General features: G+C 43.5%; 1 long non-coding RNA gene across 2 annotated transcripts in view; it reads right to left on the reverse strand.

The window, feature by feature from the left end:
* LOC138481724 (uncharacterized) overlaps window positions 1-18653 on the reverse strand; it is a 389601-nt gene that overhangs the window by 156469 nt on the left and 214479 nt on the right. For both annotated transcript variants that reach the window (XR_011274359.1, XR_011274358.1), the window contains exon 2: window positions 12214-12707. This is a non-coding gene — a long non-coding RNA (uncharacterized lncRNA). The remainder of the gene's footprint in view (window positions 1-12213; window positions 12708-18653) is intronic.

Consider the following 18653-nt stretch of genomic DNA (forward strand, 5'->3'; position numbering starts at 1 on the left):
ATACCCATTAGCTCCCGCGACAGGGATAAAAGGCAAAGCATGGAGACACACTCAGATGGAGACACACGAGAAGGAGCAGATCTTCTGGGGCGAAGGCAAACCTACTGGAGCAGGACAACCGATCAAGGGACCAGAGTGAGGGACTGGGAAACCCTGAACATCCCTGCAGGGGGTTGCTGCGTCCAGGAAACAGATACGCAGAGAAGGCCAGAACCCAGACAAGAAGAAGCTTGCATTGTATTTCACGGTCACCAGCGACCCTCCGGGGTGAACTACAGAGTTGGGGAGGCGAGGCCAAGCTTGTGGTATTAACCTTGACTTGTGAATCAAAGCCGCAGAACAGAATGCACACAATAGGTGAGTTAGCAAAAGACATGAAAGGCCGGTTTGTGCCATGGAAAGATTGAAACCGCAACAGTATCTCACAAATGAAGGTTGCACACATGCTGATGAGACACGAAAGAAAGCAAACCTATGGTGAACTTTAAAGTCAGTGGTAACTGTGAAGCCAGTGATAGAGTAGCAGAGTGGTCGGTGAAAAGAAACAGCCCACTCAAAAGTCTTCACAAAATGTTTGTTTGATATAAAGCAACAAATTGAATGAACTTTGAGATACACGATAGTGAAGACTAACCCTGACAAAAGGGGAAGTTAAAAGGTGATTGCTTTAAGAGAAAGACTTCTTTGAACTTTTTGAACTACCCAGACCAAGGCACACTGGGAAAATATCTTAAGGAAGAGTGGAAGTGGTCCTGTGAAGATTTGTGGAAAAAGCTTGCACATTTGAAAGTCTTCGACATCAGTGAAAGGTCCGAGCCCGACTGAGGGAGGCCTAGAAGGTGCTATTGTTGAATGTGAATAAAGCTTGGGGAAGGGAGCCCCTGCAAGTGCAGTGATTTCGAGTTCCAAGCCAGACAGAGGGAGATCTACGTTGAATCAGGTACTTTTCTTGAGAGGTCCGAGCCCGACAGATGGAGACCTACGTGAATTTTGTTGAATTGTGAAAGAATGTTTTTGTGTACTTAAGTGACTAACGTGGAAGACCAAGCAGGCCTTGACCCATTTATTGAACAGCCTTTTAAAAAAAATATATATGATCCAGTGTCTGTCATCCTGTCTACAGGGGTGCCTTACTCCATGCTGTCCAACGTGGGAAGGAAAGCTGACTCAGCCATCTTGATCCTTTATATTAGAACACCGACTTTCCTTTGCATACACATTTCCCTTTACACACTTTTTGCATAAGAGATAGGGCAGGCATTATTTATTTTTTAGTATAGGCCATTTTGATTTGACAGACTAAGTAGGACTGTGCTTTCTGTATTATTCGATGGTAGAGACTACTCCCATCATAGCTATAGGGCAAAGTAGGAGTTTTTCCAAACCCCAAGATTTTAATAAAGGTTTTAAAATGTGTACCTCTTGTGTCACTTGTGATACCATGCCTCCCTTAAAGAGCAGAAATGGTTTCTAGGTGTACCCTTACACTGAGTAACCTACCAGCTTGGTCAGAGATTCTACCTTCTAACTTTGAAGCTTAAACCAAAATACTTTGTAGGCCAACCTTCAAATCCAACAATTTACGCCAACCTTCTGAGGAATCTGGTCGGTGTGACAAATCACTTGATGTCATCACTTGTTCCCTTAAGGGGGACGCTGCCCATCGGGCCAGAGAGGTGAGGCCGCTACCTGATAGTCCCACTGGGGGTGGTACTCAGTTGGAGGATCCCATGGGAGGTGACCCCCTCTGCGGGAGAAGGGAATACTATCAAAGGGGAGCGCGGTATGTCAACTACTATGCTGCCTCACATTATTTACCCCACAACACGGATAGGGACCAAGCACCCCCACCCTTTAGGTCTCCTCTTTCTTCTGTTATTTGCTTAATGCATAGTAGCCCCGTTTATCAGATAGACAATACTGTGATGAGGAAGAGTGAGGAAAGAGTGGGAGTAGATGGCTTCAGAAGTACTGACACAAAGAAGAGCGGGGAAATGATGAGCCCTACGCGGAACCAAGACAAACATACTAGCTATCCGAGATTCGAAAGACGACTTACCATAAAAACTGACAGAGCACTCTCCTCAGGGTTAGTCATACCCCAGAGAAACATTGAGCTGGGGAGCAAAGCCGCGCAGAGACGACGTGCTGCAGATCTGGATACATGGAGAAGGAAGTCGGCGTCTGAAAAGGCTGAACAGAAACAAGGCTCACCTGAAGGCTGGGAAACCCAACTTCTAGGGGCAGAAAGGGAGTGAACTAGGTGAGACCCAATGTGCAGGGAGAAACCAGCGTGGTGGAGCCACCAAAAGTCGAGAGAAGGCCGCGAAAGCCCACGGGAAGTCAGAGTAGCTTGACAATGTTGCCCAGGACTGGAACCCACGCGGAGCAAGTTAGAATGTATGCAGAGGGGGGCCAAGAAGGCACTGAGAGACCCTAGAGGCTGTGGTTGGGAGGAAGTGCAGAACCATCTTCCTTTGTCCCAGTGGGACCAAGCAGAGAAACAAAACATACTGGGTGAGGGAGCACCCCAATGAGGGTCATGGATCCATATGTTGAGAATATGAGAATTACATATGCAAGACAATGTGTAACGGGGCAGATGTATATGTAGGTATCACCTACTCCCCCCTACTCTGATATATACCAACTCCTGCCCCTACTCCTCAACATTTACCGTACAGTTAAAGAGAAGATACCAGCTGGAGCAGCCCTTCCACCCCATGAGTATAAGGGTGTAAGGCAAGACAAATGAAGATAGATTCCAAAAACAATGATTTAAACAACCAATGTAAATGCAACCACCATAAACAATTAATTGGGTTGCACAATGCTGGTAGGGGTCACAGAAGGGAGGAGGATTCTGGAAAACCAAGAGAGGGACACACTACACTTATAGTGCAAATGAAATTATAGGCAGGATAGAGTTGAAATGTGCTCCCACCTAGTAAGCATGACAGATGCACCAGGTGAATGTAAAATCACCAGACATGAATATAGGTCGTCAACGAGGCAAGAAGCGCAAGAGAACAGCCATTTATCTACACATAGGCTGCAGCAAGCCTAGATGTTAGCAAGGCCTCAGATGAGACACTGCATATTTTAGTAGCTTTTAAAGCAGCAGAGAACAGTACACATTGAGCGCCAAGGTCAGGAGTCCAGGAAGGAAGTAGTAGATGTGAAGAATGCAGGGATGAGCTAACAGTTGCCACGATGCAAAACAGCAGCCTCCCATAGAAAATCAAATTCATAAGTGCACAGACAGCCATTGATGTCCAAATGCATTAGAACAGTATACAAAAAGACTCCATAGAGAGAGGGTGTCCCAAATGGCCACAATGAGTACAACATGCATGTTAGAATTAGCTAAAACCTCAGTAAATGGGAAGAAAATCATTCTCCAACACGGGCACCTAACACCCGATCAAGACATGAAGAACATTGGTTATTCATTATGAGCCAAGTACTGAGAAGACACCTGCTGAACTCAAAAAAAACACACACACCTCCCTCTCCCCCCCAGTAAAAAAGGAGCAGGTAAGGCACATGGCTTGGGAATGATGGGGAGTACTTTTACTTGGAATTATTGCAGACCATGGAATTCTCTGCTCCAACCATATGTCTCCCTAATATCTTGATTTCTCATCAAAGCATCCAAGTTTGGGGAGATAATGGTCAACCAATGGAAATCCTTCAGACCACACTGCCTATGATGAACACAGCCAACATATCGAGTGTAGGTGTAATGATGTAAGGAAAGTTGCATCTGTAATGGGCTGGACTCAGGAGGGGCTATCAGATATGTTTTAGGTAATGATGAAACACACACCTATATACTATATATGTAGCTTGAAATATTAACCAACCCAAAATACTCATAGGTTTTGTAATCAATATTGTAGTATGATGCCATTGATAACATGTTTTTTATTTATAAACCACTCACACCCATTGTAATACTGAGAAAGGGGTGTGGGACCCACATAACCTGAAGAAAAGACCAAGGGGGGAGAGAGAAATCCTTTGGAAAAGGTCAGAAGATCTAATGAAAACAGAAACATTCTTTAGTCAAAGACTAGAGAAGACATGGGGGGGAAGAGAGAAATATAATTTGGCAAAAGACAAGAGACGACCAGTGGAGGAAAGTTATATCCTCTGGTAATACCACCAGACATCATTGCAACCATTAAAAGAGCCTGGGAAAGGCTTGGGGAAGGGAAGCCACATATCATATCATACCATATCATATCACTTGTTTTGGTAATATAAAGAGTTACCTGAGAAGGGCTGGGTAAAATACACCCCTCCACCCCCCACTCCCCATCTGTTTGGAACTATTGTGAAGGCATTATGAAGTAAGACACAGAAAACAGATTCAAATTTGTACACAAACAAGTTTATTTAACTTAAAATGTAGGATGGAGTAAATTGTAACTTGCCCTAAGCTAAGGTAGGATTTCTCTACCCTAAGAAAACCAAGGATGGTCTGTGTCAGGATGTCCAAATCAAGTATCTGTCTCCAAAACCTAAACTTGCACTCACAATTCATTGTATACAATGTGTAGGAAGTCAGCCTCAAAAGAATAGTGTTCAACAGAAAGTTCAGTGCTCCCGCCATCTTTTGGCATATAATAAGCTTGGCCTTCCCCAAGTTCAAACTAGTTGGGGTTACCTTCCCATAGAGTTCAAACCTTCTTGCTTCCAAAAATAAGAGAACACATTTCAAGTCGGTGTTCTCTCCCCATGAGTTCAAAACGTCCAGCGTCAAAATTAACACAGTCTGTTTCTTAACTTCAGTTTATTACACAAGAATGTGCCAACACACAAGCTTCACATCAAACATCCGTTTATTGGCTTTTTCAAACTAGGGCAGTTGGTCTAGGCGCAGTTGTCAGACCACACGCTCCACCCATTACAGGTCACACAACCAATACCACTTTTTCCATCAATATTATGCCAGTACATTGGTTCCATCTGACTGTGATGCTTCATTGGTTCCTCAGTGTCCCACTCTTTAGACAGTGTCCCGTGGCTGGCTTAGACACCAGGCACTTTAATATTCTTGTTCGCATTCCTCAGGTACTTGCAATGCCTGGACCCCTCTTGACTTTGGGCCACTATTTAGTTTCTCATCTTCGTACCCTACATGGTTTTTTCTCGACTTTGCAACTATTTGTTTCATAAACTGTCTTCCTGGACTTCACTTTCAAGAACTACTTTGCGTTCGCTCCGTTTGTAAGCATTCAATTTACTTTCCAGTCTGTGCAGCATTTGCAAGCGCATTCAATACTTTTAATTCTGTACGGTATTCATAAATGCTTTCAAGTAGTTTCACTTCCTTCGATATCGGTATTCACAAGTGCTTTTAATTTGTTTCATTTCATTCACTATCTTGTCAATACTTTTTCCAGTATTCAACAGTACTTTTAATGCCTCGCCGCTCAATCGGCATTTGCAAAAGACTTGCTTAATGTTACCAAAGCCCCCCCAGTCGGAGTATGCATTGGTTTTGCATTCACTGGTCGCACACAACAGCATTATTCCTCTTGGCGTCCTCCCAGTTGGGCTTCTCCAGACTCTGCCTTCCTCTTGTGGTCTGCACAGAGCGTACTGCCCACTCTCCTAGCTTCCCTTGGCAATGGCTGAGATCACGGGGAGCTCCACGGCTTCTCCTCACTAGACCCGCTAGGGGAGCAGGATCTCTGGACCCTCACACAGCCGACCATGGCTACAACGTCCCCTTCTGTGCAGCACTGCTCCAGCCACCTGTGTATCTAACTTCCTTTCCGCCAGCCCTTTCATCATCTCTCAGAACGACTGGCATTTTTAAACTCATCAGGTGTGTTAAGTGGCCTTAGGTGTGGGTCATCGAGTTATCTTGCCTGGCTTTGGAGGACTCCATTAGGCAGACATGCCTGGTTGTTCCTCTGGTATGTCTCCATAGTCCTCTTCCTAGTCTCAGTACCGGAGTGGTGTTTGGTACTGTCTGATTTAATAAAATTAACATTTGGACCTCTGTTTGATCTCTGCTCTATGTGTGTTTTAGTGGAATAAGGATGTGTCCTCCTAGTTGGTCTCTTCCTCGTGCCAGTACTAAGGTTCTTTTTCTGGAGGACAGTTTAGAAGGAGGAAAATGGAAAGGGTTGACAATATCCCACACAGGCTTTAGGGATAGATGGTTCATTATGAAAGGGGAAAGGAGGATACCATGTGTCATCTAAGGGTATCCTCTTCCCATTCCCCAAGTTGCCTCCACCCAGGGTCGGGATCCAAAAGCATCGGCCTTTCCCTGGCCACCTGAGAGGAGGATTCTAGGGAATGAGAGGTGAGGACACCCTCAGGTTCTTCACATTATACAAACAAGACAAGTGACGGCCAGGGGAAGAAGGATATTCCCCCATCATTCACAAACTAAAACCATCCAGAAGGAAAGACAACCTTCTGGAGTCAGGGTGGAACCTATTATATAGTTTTTGTATTTGTAAGGGATGGAAATAATTAATTGGGAAACCGGGGAACTGGCTAACTGAACAACAGAATCATATCAAATGCTTTCATAAATGTGGATCTTGTAAATTCTGACAAGCCTTCTAAATTTACAACCAGGTGGTGTGATGTCTGCATTGATACCTTTCTTAATTGTCAAAGCAAACATCATATGTATTTGTGACAGAATGTACAGGTGTAGCACTATTCAGGATGTGCGTGTCCGAATAAGGAAGCATTTGAATTCAATCAAGAGCTAATATCGAAGATTTCTTTTGGCACAACACTGGACACAAATATACCCATCTCAAGAAGAGAAGAACTGAGATTCGTCATGATTGATAATGTGAAGCCTCTAATTTGAGGAGGAGACAGAACATGAACTTAAAAAATTGGAAGCCAAATAGATTTACAAACTTAGATCTACTGTGCATGATCTCAATTCTGACACAGAAATGCAACCCATATGAAAAGATAGAATGCATTCAGCATAAGGACGGATTTAATGTGGGACAATGCCAACATATGTAGCAAAATGACCTAACTCATTAGTGAGAGATTAAGGCATATGAACATAGCACACATTCTGGATGCCATAAAGGAGAACACATACCAGGAACAGTGATAGTAAACAATTTGTAATGGTGGAATCCAGCAACAAAGTTGTTTACATTGCAGCTTCTACCTTTTGTATGGCTAACGCCGGGATACATTTTAGCATCTACATCACAACCAAGATTGTGGTTCCAGCGATCATTCAACACTTTTTATTGAATTTACAATACACAGTGCAAGTGTACTTAGTGTATTAGCCATTTTCATTATAATGAACCTGTGCACTTATGCTTATTATGGTATTTATCACATAAGTTGCACAGTAAAAAAACATTTAGCACTCTGTATCCTGTGCAGTTGCTGCTTTGTGACACTGGGTAACTAATACTTTAAATGTGAGGAGGGAATTAGGCTCACTTTTATTTGATCACTGCTGCCATTTTGTAGCATACTTCTGTGAAAACAATGTATTTATTTATTTATTTTATTTATGTCTCAGGCAAAGAAAAGCCTGTAGGCATCGGTGCGTGACACAGACACAAAGGACCAACAGAAGAAATGGGACATGATCACTGATCAGTCGAATGGGGGCTTACTTAAATAACAAGGTTTTTAGGGATTTTCTGAAAGTCCAAGGATTGTGGTCTACGGTCATAGGTCGTAGTTGCAGGGAGTGAATTCAGAATTTCACTGCTTTGACCTGGAATGATCTGCCTAAGCCCATCTCCCATTTCAACCTGGGACAAGCAATCTGTGTTTTGTTAGAGGTACATAGTACTTACTCTGGCCGGGCAATACAGTGGGACCAGCATCTTCAGGTAAGAGGGCGCTTCTCCATAAACACATTTGTGAATAATAGTACTCACTTTGAAGTAAATGTGCTCAAGAATGGTTAGCCAATGTAGCTCCCTTCTGTGAGTTGAAGTGTGCTCCCACCTAGTAAGGTTATTAACAGTGCGCACAGGGCTATTTTGCAGCACTTGAAATTTACTGAGATTTTTGGATTAGGCTCCTATCAGTAAGGTGTTAAAGTAGTGCAGTCTTATGAGAATCGTGGCTTGGGCAATGGTTGCTGTGCCGTCTCTGCAAATTAATGGGTGTATGTTTTTAGAAGGAGGGAGTGGCTACAATTTTTTGTCAAGAGGAAAAGAGAATCAGAATTAAGGGAGGCCTCTAGGCAGATTCGCAAGGTTTTCACCCTGCTAAGGACAGGGATGCTACTTGCACCAATCTGAAAGCTGGAGTAGGCTGTGCTTAAATTGGCCTGTGCTGCCTTTGAGCCACAAATCAGTAATTAGATCTTGTTACAATTTAGGCAGAGCCAGTTGTATGACATCCAGTCATCGATATGGTGATGGATTGTAGACAGGGCTATGGTGTCGGCCAAGTCATCTCCCGTAACTTCTAGGACCAGCTTGGTATTATCTGCGTAGTTGGTAAAAAACACCCTGAGGTTGTTTAGAAGGGTACAAAGAGGCCGGATATACAGATTGAACAGAATAGGCAACAGGCTATCTCCCTGCCGTACTCCACACCAGATAGATTCGGTGGGCGAGCTTGCTTGGCCCCACTGAATACGAGAATAGCTTTCTGATGAGGAGAGAAACCAGTCGAATGCAATGCCCGAGCATTGCCCAAGGTTGCGTAGAGTCTGTTTCAGGGTGCCATGGTCCACCAGATCGACGGCCGTGTATAAGTCCAGCTAGGCCTGAGTGCCTATTTTGCCATCTTCTAAAATGTGGAGCATGTTTGCTTGAAGATCCACTAAGGCAGCCTCTGTGCTGTAGTGCGGTCTAAAGCCAGATTGTCTGTGGCGTAGAGTACTATTGGCTTCAATAAAGATTTGAAACTGCTTACAGGCAACCGTGTCCAAGCCCTTCAGCAAGAAATTGCAATTAGTGATAGGTCTAAGGTTATTGGTATCCTTTGGATTGAGGTTGGGCTTTTTTTGGTAGCAGGGTGACCGTGTTCATGGATGTAGGCACTTTTCCTTCACGGACGGAGGCATTAACGGTCCACATGAGAAAAAGGGCGAAAAGCATTGCATGTTCCAAGATGATTTTCAGCGCAACAGTATTTTCTGAGCACGCTGTAGGCTTCATGGAAGAAAGGATGTCTTCCTTTTCGCGGATGTTAATTTTAGAGAAGGAAAACAGTGTTTTGGTGTCTTGAGATCTATATTTGGGGGACATTGAGAAGGGATGTCTTGGGCCTGCATCTTTACCTCCATCTTCTCTCTAGCTTTGATAATTTTATCCTAAACGGCTGCCTTTACTGTGATGGTATCATGATTGGTAGGTAGGAATGTTATTTGGAGGGCATTGGGTTTCTCAAGAAGTCCGAGTGTTTCAAAGAGTTTCTTAGCACTGTTGGTCACTTTGGATATTTCATGATTGTAAAATTGTTTTTTGCAATCAATCATTTTATTTTTGTAGATGTTATCCGCCTGTTCCAAGGCTTCTTTATTGTCCTTGGTTTGATGTTTTAACCATATGGATTCTAATTTACGTTTGGGCTGTTTTAATGTGGTCACGACTTGGTCAAACAATTTTTGGCGGTTGGGGTTGTCTAAGACTAATCTGGATTTAAGTGGTGCACTTTATCCAGAAGGCTAGTCAACCTTTTGTGATATAAAAGAGGAAGATGTTTAGCTAAATCAGTGTCCAGGGTATTTGACATAACGAGGTTAAGGCATGCGTTAGATTCTTGGAGTCTATCTTTTTTAAGATTCCTGCTGGTAACTAACTTGGCTGTGTTAGGTCTTCTGGAGGGCCTGTCTGGTAGCTGGATATGGCAATCGATGGAAAAGTGGTCTGATCAGACACAAGGCTGTGTCTGGTCGACCTGTGCTACAAGATTCCTAGTAACCAGCCAATCAAGGTTGTGGTTTTTGTCTGTGGTTGTAACATTGTTAATGACTTGGAATTCTAAATTGTTCATGGATCTTTCAAGCTCGATGGCCTCTTTGTCGATTTCATCCCCCATCCAGAAATTCATATCGCCTGGACAGATAGTGGCCCGATTGGGACCTTCCAGGGAGTGCAGAATGTGTAATAATTCCTCATTAAACTCTGGCATTGCTGAAGGGGGCCTGAAGATAAGCACAATAATCAATGTAAACGAACACCATGGTACTCAAGAAATAGGACTCTCGGAATAAGTGTATTCAAAATAGTTTTAAATATGGATGTCACGTGTGATGATATGCACAGTATATCACATTATTAGTTGCCATTTGACAGTATTCTCTTAAACAGAATCACTTATGAAAATAAATATATGATAAACTGAGACTAGTATCCTTATTGATACTGTCAAAATTGTTCATGAACTAAAATAGCTTAGTGTGCTCCAAAGAAATATATAATAGCTACAGTGGCAAGAAATCACGTGATCATCACGTACATATACACAAGACAACATGGCTGTGATAGAATGGGAACTGAACCTGTGAAACTATAGGTAAGAAGGGGAATCCGCTTCAATACTTGGGTTTTAGAACAATCAAGCATTTGATAAAGGATGGGATTACCCATTGCCAATGTGATACTAATTTGGGCAATTTCTTATAGGTCTGATAAATGGCGAGATAACTATACAGTGACTTTACATAAACTACTGGAATGCAGTGACAGTGGATATACATAGGACCGCCTCATAACCACCAGACAACACAGAAGTACAGCTTAAAACCTTTGACGTGATTGTGGTGCTATAATAGCAAAGTACTTGTAGTATGTATATATTCATAATGAACACCCATGACCAACTGAATACTAATTAGGTCATGTTTCTTACAGGTCCTATAAATGATGATACAATTATATGGTGACCTTGCATAAGAACTACTGGAATGCACTGGTAGTGGATATAGAAGAACGCTTCATAACCACCAGACAACACAGAGGTACAGCATACATTTGCTATGAGATTGTGGTGCTGCAAGACCAAACACATATTCAGAGTATTGTTTAGATATCAACCATTTTGTGACGCCCCTTAGGTTCAGCTCCACACTTACATAGGAAGGGGATGAAGGCTCAGAAACAACACTAATCATGAATAATTATATGGAAACCTACCTGAAAATGTGGCTACTCCAGATAAAGGTGTATAATTTTACTATAAGGTACAGATCGCTAGTACCGATAAAGTAAATATAGTGCAAGCAGTCAGCCATTTATTGGTCCATTCTATCTTTCACAGAACTCTATCCACTGAATATGATTGAAGCATCAGACTTCTCGCAATACAGACTTAAATAAAGTCTTTATATAATCTGGTTACTTTAACGCATGTTGTCTTTTCCCACAAGTGTGATATGGTTAACTAATAATTTTGTTTTTATCTCTTTTTTATCTTTTTGTTTCTATTATGTCATGTCTCACAAATCTTAATTTTGTCAACGAAAAATTATTTGATCGTTTGCAACTTGTGCAATGTTAATTGATGGCATTTGATTTGATTGACTGTTCCTTTATTCCCATTGACCCCTAGACTGCTTAGCTAACTAAAAGAGGCAATACCCAATTAGGCTCATTTAGAATACAGATGCCTTGACCAAGCCTGGAGGGCAAAACCGAGGGCCATGTAGTTGGCACAGTTCTTAGATTACACACTTTCTACAGTTATTTGAATACAAAACTGACTGTATAATTTTGATCTTTTTTGTACTAACTCACCACAAATGGACACACTTGTATATTGAGAGGTATGATTTACAATATTACTTGGAAAAATATTTGATTGTGTATTGTTTTAATTTGGGAAGCACTTTCACTTAGGGAAATCAATCATGAACTATGGAAATTGGTTTGGGGCACAGGACAGTGTACTATTTGTTTTTGACAGACTTTCCGACATCATCCTTAGTTTTGTATGAGGCAGGAAACCCCCCCCCCCACCCCTTTTAACCATTGGGACAGGTAGAGTTCTTCCTTATTTTCTGTTAAATAAAGGTTTATGCCAACAAGCATGCCACGCTTACATCCATCAAATATAGACCATGTCTCACATTGGTTTTTGAACAAAGAGGGTCACGCCTTTCAAACTTTCATCGTCATCAAAATGACGAGATCTTCCATTCCATATTCATATATTTAGTGACTGGTGAGGATTGACCGAACATTCACATTCTTAACTAGTTTTATAAAGCAAGCAAACGTGTGTCACCTGCTCTTTTTTCCTTTGACTTGTCCTTGGTCTTCTTACTTTTCTTTGTTTATCTGCTATTCCCGGCACATTTAAAATGTTCGGCAAGGAGACCAGCAGTGGTATACGTTTACATTTTTTCTTATAGGAACTGGAAGCACCTTGATCTTTTGTCGTTGATTTACTTTCAGTCATATTCAGCCTGCAATCTTCACTTGATTCTTCAGAGGCCGTGGATGGCCTTTTTCGTATAATGGCCTTTCCAATACTGGATATAGGAGAATCTGCTGGATTGTTTTCTATATTCCCTTCAGATATCTTTGGTGGAAACAGAGGTTTCTGTATTTCTGTTACAGTTTCTTGCAACTCTAAATCAGGCTCTTCATCCAGTGAGGGCATTGTTTGAGAAAACATGGAGAAAACGGGGGTGCTGTGCTTCAATTTTCTTTTGAAATATTCAAATGAACATTCTTCATCCGACATCTTCAGTTCTTTTCTTTTTCTTTTTTACAAACCTGGGGAATAAATGGGTAAACTACAGTAACTAAATTAATGCAAAATAGCCCTGATTTTACAAGAGTACACTTCACAAATTTCACTTTGTAATTTATACTATATATATATATATATATATATATATATATATATATATATATATATTTTAATAAGTCCTACTTGCCTGCCAATGAAATTTTGATTCCATGGGAATTTTTAAATGATCCTTTATATATGTATTATCTCCATACAACAACTATAAATCATACTCTATAAATATTGTGGTGCATAAATAATCTTCAATGGTTGTACAGAGAAGTTAATCCACAAAGTAAATAGCATGCAACATTTTGGTCACATTATGTATATTTTTGCATCATATACTTTGCTTGCAGAATATCATGTTGGTCACAGTATCATGTTGGTTTACCATGTAAGCTAAACTATAACCTGCTTGATACTGCATGAACGATGCACCCTGACTGCTCCTCTGTAACCTTATGCTTCATCGCCTTCAGGCCCTGTGTAACTGGTTCTACAGCACCCTGATGCCTGAGGGCTTCTGCGTGCTTTGCATGTGAAATAAATAAAATAAATAGAACATTTTGAAATAACGGGTCATGCTATTTGAACATTTTGAAATAACGGGTCATGCTATTTGAAAATGAACATAAGCAAGTCCCAACTAGCATTGTGATGACAAAGAAGATATACATAAGAAAAATATCCATGGGCTTCCAGGAGAGAATTACTTCAGTGTGTTAAATCACAAAAACGGTGTTCCTCAGAGTCAGTTTGTAGATTTTGAGTTGACAACATAGATCTGTGCTCATGTGACAAAATAACAAAGTTACTCACCGTAGTGACTGTCCCCTTTCATCCATACTTTTCGGACATTCAGTCCTTCAGGACAGCATCAAAAAACGACTTGTCCTATTTTTATGCAGGGGCAGAGCATGTGGCCGTAACCCCACCTTCCTGAGCTCCGCTGCACGCATCGCTCTTCCATCGCCAAAAGTCAAAGGACCATTAGCAAAATAGAGGAAACCTATGAGGGGACGGCGGGCAGGCGTATGGCGGAAAAGGGGACTATGGGCTAGGAGTACAGTAGTTACTACGGTGAGTAACTGTTATACTCCTACGTCCCGTCCACTTTCCTCCATACTTTTGGGAGATTCCCAGCACTGACCAAAGAAACGGGAGGATGGACATTTCCCTTACTGGAACAGGTTTCTAAGAAATGCGTGGCCAAACTGGGCATCAGCCCAGGATCTCGGGTCAAGACAATAGTGTCTACAAAAATCAGAGGGAGAAGCCCATATAGCAGCCTTGGCAATGCACTCCCAAGGGACATATTTCTGGAAGGCAACAGCAGCCGCTTTGCCATGGAATAAATGTGCATGAACGCCCTTTGGGGGCTGAAGGCCTTGAATTGTATAAGCCTCTGAGATGCATGAAGCGATCCATCATGAAATGGAAGCTTTTGAAGTCTGTTTCCCTTTTGGGTCCCAAAAGTAACAGTTGTGGGGAGCTTCTGAAATCACTTGTTCTTTCAAGGTAAATCTTCAGAGCCCTTCTGACATCCTGGTTACATAAAACCATTTCCGTATCAGAGACTGGGTTCAGAAAGAAAACCAGGAGAGATATTGACTGGTTTATGTAGAACTCTGAGGCAATTTATTGAAGGAAAGAAGGAGTAGTGGGAAGCACAACCCTATCCTTGTGAAAAGTCAAGAACAGGTGTTCGACAGCGAGAGCATGTAGCTCGTTTATTCTTCTTGCAGAAGTTACTGCAATTTTGAAGGCCTTTTTCCAGGATGCTGGCGCTCCGTAGTGGCCAGTGGTTCAAAAGACTTGTGAGCAGTAAGGACCATGTTTAGATCCCATTTTGAGCGAAGAGGCCTGACCACCGGAAAGAGGTGGAGGAGACCTGTGAAAAGCCTCTGGATTATCAGAGAAAAAGAGCAATTCTTTGTAGAAAGATATGCTGCGATGGCTGACCAATATGTTCTGCACAATAAGACATGGATGCCAGAGGCTGCAAGGTCCGATATAAAAGACAAGACACAGTCAACAGAAGCATGCCGAGGATCAAGATGTTTAGCAAGACACCAATGACAAAAGTTAAGTCATTTACCTTTGTATTGCACTCTTGTAGACGGCTTATGTGCTGCCTGGATAATGCGCATATTAGCCGCCAAAAGGTTAAATTGCTCCAAGGCCCTGAACTCGGGTACCAGCCTGCCAAGCTGAAGGATTGTGGGGAGCTTTGCCACGCCTGGTGATTGCTCTGGTGTAAGAGACTGAGGCTCTGCAGTAACTTGATTGGGTCACATATCAATAGATGCTAAATCTCAGAGAACCAGAATGTGGCTGACCAACAAGGAGCTATGAACAGGAGAGAGGCATAAGCATCCATGTTGTCACATGGAATCTCGAGCAAATCCCCCAAAGAAGATGCTGTGAGACCGTCCCTGGAAGCACAGAGTGGTAGTTTCCTGTTGGTTGCAGTCACAAAGAGGTCCACTGTTGGAGAACCCCATTGATGGAAAATCGTGGCAAGAAAATCGCTGTTCATTTCCAACTCGAAATTTGTCACAGACTGGTGGCTCAGGAAATCTGCTGCAACATTGATCTGTCCCGGGATGTGCATGGCCTGTAGCCAGACATTGAGTTGGACTGCACAATTCCAAATCTGGAAAGCTAGATCCAGCAGAAGAGGAGCCTTGGTGTCCCCCGGTTTGTTGACGTAGAACATAGCTACAGAACTGTCCATGCAAATTCATACTACCCTGGTGATGATGAAGGGCTAGAAAGCTTTCAATGTTAGGTAAACCGCCAAGAGTTCTTGGAAGTAGATATGAAACATACGGTCTTGGGGTGTCCATAGATCGTAGACCTCGAGATGACCCAATGTAGCTCATCATCCTAGAAGGGAGGAGTCCATTGTAACTAGGACTTGTGGTAAGGGCTCCTGGAAGGAGTTTCCCATTGAGAGGTTGTTGATGGTTGTCCAACATTGACGATCCAACATCATGGAAGATTGGATCAGTATCATTTTAGTCTGGATCCAAAGCTTGGGACCAGCAACTCTGCAGCGCTAGCTGTGTATGCCACATTTTCAGTCTTGGAAGAGGCAGAGCTAGAACACATGAAGCCATCAAGCCAAGGATTCTCTGGAACCCCCAGGCTAACCGTGATCATCTTGAATTTCTCTTGGGGATGGAAAAGGTTGAAGTTGGAGAGGTCGAGGATAGTGTGCAGGCTAGCCTGGTTGGGTTTGGGCACTGTAAACAGATGGAAGGAATTCCCCACAAGGAAATAGGTTCAACCGTTTTGAGGGTCAGAGGTTTTTGTACCTCTACTCTAAGGGAGGGAGACTCAGTCTGCTGAAGAGGAGGGTGAGAAGGTGGGGTACGAGGGAGGAGAAGGCAGAAGCCCGCTTGGGCGATGGACAAAACCCAGTCTTCTGTGATGGTCTTCCATGCCTCCAGATGAGACGATATACGTCCTCCCACCGGAGTCTCGTGTGACCGATTGAAAACATAATTTGGAAGATTTATCAGGGGCAAGACCTCCTGTTGTAGAGTAAGAGGCTCATGACAGAGAAAAACTGGCCACTTTGCCTTTGCTGCTTGTGTCGGGCCCACCAGAGGAACCTTCAGCTTGGCGTGATCAACACTCCTTGAAACCTCAAAATCCTGAAAAGGACCTTGTCTGGGTCCCCTACCTTTGTGTATAGGCCACTTTAGCTGAAGGTTGTTTTGCTAGGACCGACAAAGATTTAGCCGCCAGTGTGCTTGCCTTTGTTTTGTTGAGTTCCTTGTTGGTGAAGGAGTGGAAAAGCTCTTTACCTTCAAAGGGGAAGTCAAGTAACTTGTCCTGAACCTCTTGAGAACTTTGTTGCGTGAAGTCATGCCATGCCTGGCAGGAAATGTCCATACCAACTTTAATGCCCAGAGTGGATGTATCAACATGATGGGCCACTGGCTCCAGCAGGTCCTGAGCCAGAACTCTGGCATCAGATTGGCCTTCTTTAAAATCTTCTAGCTCGTCCTTTAGGATACAATCTTGAAAACCCTGAAAGCTTTCTCCACAGCTTGAGGTTTGCCACTGCAGTAATTACTTCAGTATTCGCTTGACCCAGCTGAAGACCTGCATTGGAAATTTTCCCCCGATGCCATCAAGAATTTTGTCCTCCTTGGACAGGACCCGAGAGGCAGCCGTGGAGAATGTTGAAGACGGCTTAGCCTGTAGTGTAGCAGCTGCCACTACCATTAATAAAGCGAGAGTATAGGCAGTCAAGGGTATGTCCTCTGATGAGTGGAGCTTGTAGCGAACGTAGATTTATTTTATTTATAGGTGCCCAGAATTAGGTTTTCCCAGACTTTACGGGATTCAGCTAGCACATCTTTTTGAAGAAAAAGACATGTTTGCTCATGTGCAGTAAGAGTTAAGGGTCCTGAGAGGGCTCCTTCTTGTGGAGTCGGAGGCTGGGGTATTGGAATTTCCAGCAATGCCATGATATCCAAGACCCGCTCATGAAAAGCACTGACTGAGTGGGGTGGGTCTTCACTATCCTGGTCCGCGTGCTCCTCGTGTGTTTTGGTGGGAACAGAAAACTGATCTGCGAAAGCGGAGGAAACGGTGCCAGTGTAGGAGGGACCCCCACTGGAAGCGGAGGAGGCACTACCGAATCCTGCTGAGGAGTAGGCAGAGCGGGTTGTGGCTTGAGAGGCTTAGGATATATTTCTTCGAACAGATCCTTAAAGTAAGCCTTCATCGGGTGCTAGTAAATGAGGGCCTGGAATCTGCCAAATAATACGTCCTCAGAGGCATGTCTAGCCAGAGGAGTGGGTAGAGGCCGATCTGCAGGGTATACCCCCAAGATTGCATTGCGGCTGGTTGAAAAGATGGCCCTCCTCCAGCTGGATCCACAAACTAAAGGAGCGGACGTAGGAGGAAGCAAGACATTGTGCGGCAGCGGAAACATTGCACGGCAGTCAGTGGGCAACAAGGGTTTCTATGATCCACGTTTCGTGGATAAGGTTGCTTCTTGACAAAAGTAGGCCCCTCTATACCAGCTGTTGAGAACGTTGGTTTGGAGGAGCTAGTCAAAATTGCCGCCTCAAGCCATGTGGGTTGGACCACCATTTTGTCACTGCCTAAAGTGATCTGCGTCACAGGTCTCTGTGAGGCCAATGTCACCACAGGGATTGTAGGGGCTTTGGAATTAATTTTAGGCCTCCGACAAGTAACCTAGAAGACTTGGAGTGCTTTTCAGCCCCTTTGGTTTCTGCAGAAGTATTAGCCCTTTGCGGGGGAGACTCGGCAGGGCTGGTGCTTGAACACTTCTGCCCCATCTGCAGAACCGTTCCAACCACAAGATTGCTTGGGGGAAGCTTAGGGACGCACCCAGTAGCCCGAGTCCCTAAATGGGACCCCTTGATCCTGCTGGTTTTGATGATAGCCCTTATTTGGGGATCCTCAAAAGTGACCCCGGTATTTTAAGTCTCTTTACAGGAACCCTCGAGAATAGCCTTGGTACGTTAGTCCCAGGCTTCGGAAACCTCAGGTATAACCCAGGTTGAAGTAGCCCCAGAAACGTTGGACTTCGCCTTAATCCCCAAATGGGGAACCTCAGAGGAAAATTCAGTATCCAGGTTAGATTCCTTTTGGGACACCCAAGGAGGAACCCTGGTACAAGGGCCAGTTGGACCTCTCCCGGACCCAGAAGACCCCGGGAAGGAGTCGCCTGTCCGGGAAGCCCTAAAAAGGAAGGAACTTGCCAGACACTTCCTTTTTTCATTGATGAACTGCTGGAAACATGTAGGAGGAAACCGTTGGAACACTTCCTCCCACCAGACGAGCCTATGATGGCATGCCCGGATGGAAAGAGAATCGCAGTAGAGACAAGAGTCCCACCGATGTTCTGGGTCCAAGCACTCTAAACAGAGAGAATGGGG

This window comes from Ambystoma mexicanum, chromosome 5p (assembly GCF_040938575.1).
Source record: "Ambystoma mexicanum isolate Mex_15411 chromosome 5p, UKY_AmexF1_1, whole genome shotgun sequence".
NCBI lineage: Eukaryota > Metazoa > Chordata > Amphibia > Caudata > Ambystomatidae > Ambystoma > Ambystoma mexicanum.